General features: G+C 52.0%; 1 pseudogene; it reads right to left on the reverse strand.

Moving 5' to 3' along the window:
- Positions 1–304: 304 nt before the first annotated feature.
- Positions 305–1112, reverse strand: LOC146866850 (fascin pseudogene; annotated as a pseudogene).
- Between the last annotated feature and the right edge of the window lie 3709 nt (positions 1113–4821).

Here is a 4821-nt window from a genome sequence, read left to right on the forward strand (position 1 = left end):
GACTCGACTTGTTTGAAGCCAACAGTGAGCAGCACAGCACCGTTCTAACTATAAATAGGCATTGACAAAGCCAGCAGGCTTGGCTTTCACGTGGCAATGCATGTAAATCGAGGCATTCACTCATTAAACAAGTTTTGTTTGGTAGTAGCAAGTGCTGTATAGAACATGCGATCGCGAAAGCGATCGCTTTGTTGTATGAGAGCAAGAGAAATAAAACCAAAAATAACTGCAGCGCACGTGAGCATGCAGGAAGCAAGCGATGACTGGGTAATCACTCATTGTTCTGACAAAAAATATGCTAGCTTCAGGAGTCCTCAGCGGTTGTAGGATTAAGTGGAAGAATCGTGTCCCCAGTCACCACCTCACCTTGCCGGGTGGACACGTTCCGGTCGTTGCCCGCCTTGAGCACCACCTGCGGGTAGCTCTGCTCCAGCACGAAGAGCTCGTCCTTGCCGCTCTTGCTGGACTTGAGCATGCCGCTGGGGCCCGAGGGCGCCACGTAGCGGCCCTCGCAGTCGCGACAGGCCACCTTGCCAGCGCGGAACTCCAGCGTGTAGCCGGTGGTGCGGTCGGGGGCGTCGCGCAGGCCGCCGTCGTGCGCCACCAGGCAGTGATCGGCCGTCTGCACGCTGTAGTGCTGCTCCTGGAAGAGCAGGGTGATGAGCGCGTCCACGCCCCAGGGCACAGCGCGCGCGGCGCTCAGGTGTGCGTAGCGCTTGCGGCTCAGGCTGTAGAGGTTGACCTGCGGGTGCATGGCCAGGTGCACACTCCAGCACACGCCCGTGCCCATGGTCTGTGCGAAGCAGCTGATGCGGTCCTCGCTGCCGCCCAGGTAGCGCCTCGGACTGCAGCGACCAGCGGCCGTCGTCGTGCGCCACGATGGCGAAGCGGCACTCGGGGGCCAGCTCCTCGGCGGCCAGGTAGCGGCCCAGGTGGCGGCGCAGGAAGACGGACGTCGAGTCCTCGGGCCCCTGCTCCAGCGTCCAGATCTGCTTCTTCTTCATGCTGGTGGCCGAAGCGTTGATCTTGAAGCCGAAGGTCTCCGCCGTCAGGTACTTGTTGCCGCAGTTGATGAGACCGAACTGGATCTGCACCGAGTCGTTGGTGGTCATGGTGAGGGGGCTGCTGGGCGCGCTGCTGCTGCAAAATGGGGGAGCGAGGTGTGTGTGAATGTTAGGATGTACGTGCACCCTCGTGGATGTCCTGTTTCTATTGTGTGCACCCTCTCCACCGAGCAAACCCCTTCTGCTGCTGCCTGCAGAGGAACCAGCAGCCCCGCTCTGCACCCTGACAATGCCTGCTTAACACAAGCATTGGCAAAGCCAATAGGTCTCGCCTTTGAGACTATTTGCTCATCCATTGCATTTGAATCATGCTCTACAGCCTGGGCATTGCAGACTTTGCCAATGATAGGTCTGGCAAAGTCTGCAATGCCCAGGCTATAGAGCATGATTCAAAGGCAATGGATGAGCCAATAGTCTCAAAGGCGAGACCTATTGGCTTTGCCAATGCTTTTTGTACAGGGGGTCGGCGGTGGTGGCGAGGTGTGTGCGTGCGCGCGCGTTAGGCAGCAGCGGATGCGGTGAGGGGGTCGGCAGCGGCGGGGTGTGTGTGCACGCGCGCGTGTGTCTGTGCGTCTGCGCAAGCGCGTCCACAGACCCCGACCCCAATCGCTGCGCGTGCCCCGGTCTGTCTCCCTTGAGAGGCATCTCGGCGACAATAGGTCTCGAGAGCGAGACCTAAAAAGGAGCAATAAAAAGAAAAAGTTGAAGTAAAAGCAGAATGGAATAAAGTAGATCTAAGTAGGAGTATGACTAAGTAGGAGTAAGCCAACGTAAGAGTAAGACTACTGAGATATAATAATAGGAGTAAGTAGCAGCTAGAACAGGAACAAGTGGAAGAGGTGTGGCGCAGGGGCCAGGGTGCCTGACTCCGGACTACGGGGTTCACGGTTTGATCGCCGGCGGCAGGTTAGCCCAGCACCATGTGACTCTGGGCAATAGCTCACTTAATTTCCCGAGGGCCCCCAGCGCAGGGACACCACTTCGGAGGTAGCTGCGTGCTTTACAAATACTGGTATTTCATTTCGTTTCAAGTAGAAGCTAAAGAAAGAGTACTTGTCTTATTAAGTAGGAATAGAATTAGCAGGAGTGAGTATAAGTAAAGATAAAGAGGCGTAATTAGCTGTAGGAATAAATAGTAACAGCATTCATTCATAAAGGAAGTTTCCTAGATCTGCCCTTTATGCACTGCATAGATTCCAATTCAAGCCCTAGTAGGCCTGACCACGGTAAAGCTCTACGGAGTGGTGTATGAGACTGTCAATATGCTCATGAATCCCAGATTTCACAGGAGCGAGTGAAAAATGTTTCATATTTCACGGGTCCCTGTGGGGTATGGGTTTTGATACAACTTCATTTTCTGCTATCAAAGCACCCAAATATATAACATATATGTAGGATGTGAGAGACTGTGAAAAACAGAGAAATGTATACCTGACTACCTGTGAGAATTTGTGATTTGAAAGAAAAATAAGTTTGAAAAAAGTTTGGATGTGGTTCTTGTTGGACCTGGCCCTTTCTGCAGGATCACCCCCAAACGTTTTTGCCATCCTCCTCTTCTTTTTCTGACACTCATTTATGTTGGCTTTAGGACTCTGGGCAATTCAACACTGCTAACCAGTGCTAAAGTGCATGTGCTTTGTCCCTAAAACATGGTAACATTGCCTTATCCACAATTTACATATTTACTTTACTTGTTAGTCTCTAGGAAAGTGCACAATATGTGCCCAGGGCTTGTAAATTAAATGCTACTAGTGGGCCAGCAGCACTGTGCCACCGACTCAGGAGCTCTTTAAACATGGTTCAGGCCTGCCATTGCAGAGCCTGTGAGTGAAGTTTTAAACTGCCATTTCGACCTTGCCATTTCATATGCTTGCTAGGCCCAAACCTTCCTTTTTATTACACACAAGTCACCCATAAGGTAGGCAATAGGTGGCCCCATGGGCAGGGTGCAGTGTATTTAAAAAGTGGGACATGTACTTTTAAGGTTTACATGTCCTGGTAACGGAATACATTAAATTTGTTTTTCACTACTGCAAACCCAATCTCTCCCATAGGTTAACATTGGGATTGCCTTAAACACCTTTTAAGTGTGATTTCCAATTTGAAGCAGATAGAAATTAATTAGTAGTTTGGTGTCTCTGGACTCCAAATGTAAAATCTCAATTTATGGTGAATTCAGACTTTAAATTGTAAGTCTGAAAATGGCACTTTTAGAAAGTTGGCATTTTCTTTAACCATTCTGTGCCTCTGCCTGTCTCTTAATATCAATTTGCGTTGGGTGACAGCTGGGCTTTGTGCATTCCCTTTAGACAGTCACACAAAGGGAGTCGGATGTGACATTTGCATCCCAATGGCCCATCACCAGGCAGATGGGCCTTCCTGAGGTAGATTGGGAGGGAGGAGCTGACACTTACACCTGAATAGGACTGTGCCAGTCCCCACACCCTGCAGTGAGTCTGGAGCCAAGGCAGGAAAGGCAGGAACCCTGTGATCTTCAAAGGCCTCTTTGAATTCTTCCCCACTTCAAAGGCACATAAGGGTATAAGTACTGGACCCCTGAGAACACGAAACCAGAACTGTGCTGTAACCAAGGACATTCTGCCAGGAAGACGAGCTGCGGTGCTGCAGCAGGGACTGCCACTTTGCTAACTGCTTCGCTGTGTTGGCCTGCTGATTGCTGTGCTACAGGAGGGACTGCCACATTTTGACCTACTTTGATGTGTTGGCCTGCTGCTGCCTGTTTCTTGACTGAGAGTGAGAAAGAGTGGACCTGCTCTCTTCATCCTTGCACTCAGGTTTTCCAAGGGCTTGCTGACTTGTCTCCTTTTCTTGAAGTCTGAAGTTTGGATTTACGCCGTCTAGCGCAACATCAAGTAACTGTTAGAATGGGGAACCTCTGGTTGGCACAAGTAGGTACTTGTGACAAGCAGTGGTCCCTTCTTCTATTCAGGGCGAGAGAATTACCCGTGCAGAACAACCCCTGCTCACCCTATAGGTAGTGTGGCGCGAGCAGTCAGGGCTAAACTTCAGGGCGCTGTTGGTTAAGCAGATATACTAACACGCAGTAAATCACAACGATCCCCCACAAACAGACACCAGGCGTAAGTTGTATCAAAAATACCTATACTTTATATAAAGGATTCTTGGTTACGCAGGCATGTACAAGACCATAAATAACGGTTGTGAAATGGTAGCCACAAGATGATGATTAGGCACTGTTCTTTTCTTCGGTCACTTAGTCTATCACGAGCGCTTCCCAGTGCTCGGTTGCGTCGGTCCAGTCACGGTGATGCGCAGTGCACCCAGGGTACAGTGATACGGGGAAATCAGAACGTTGCGGACCCCGAGTCCGATAGAGAGTTCACTGTACCTGGGAACGTGCGATGTGCTTGGACGAGTCTTCGGGGGAGATGCAGGTTCTGCACCTCGAGGGTCTCCGGATCGAGAATCAGCGGGCGGCTCTCGGTAGACAGGTGCGGCCCAGGGCCTCCGACACGGACTGTGTGGGAGGTCACTTCAGCGGGCGGCACGATCAGACTCTGGCTGGGGGTGAAGCGGGGCGGCCGGATACGTTACGACGTACGGGCGGCCGTCCGAGGCTGGATTTCACTTCCCAACCAGAAATCCGGCGGGAGGGCGAGAGGGCACCAAGCGCGCTCCAGTAGCAGGCAGGTGACAGGGAAGCGGGACGGCCAGACTCGATGGGTCCAGAGCGACTCAGGTAGAGCGGGGCTCTCGGCGAGTGGAGGCGGCCAGG

Source organism: Triturus cristatus, chromosome 1_2 (genome assembly GCF_964204655.1).
Source record: "Triturus cristatus chromosome 1_2, aTriCri1.1, whole genome shotgun sequence".
NCBI lineage: Eukaryota > Metazoa > Chordata > Amphibia > Caudata > Salamandridae > Triturus > Triturus cristatus.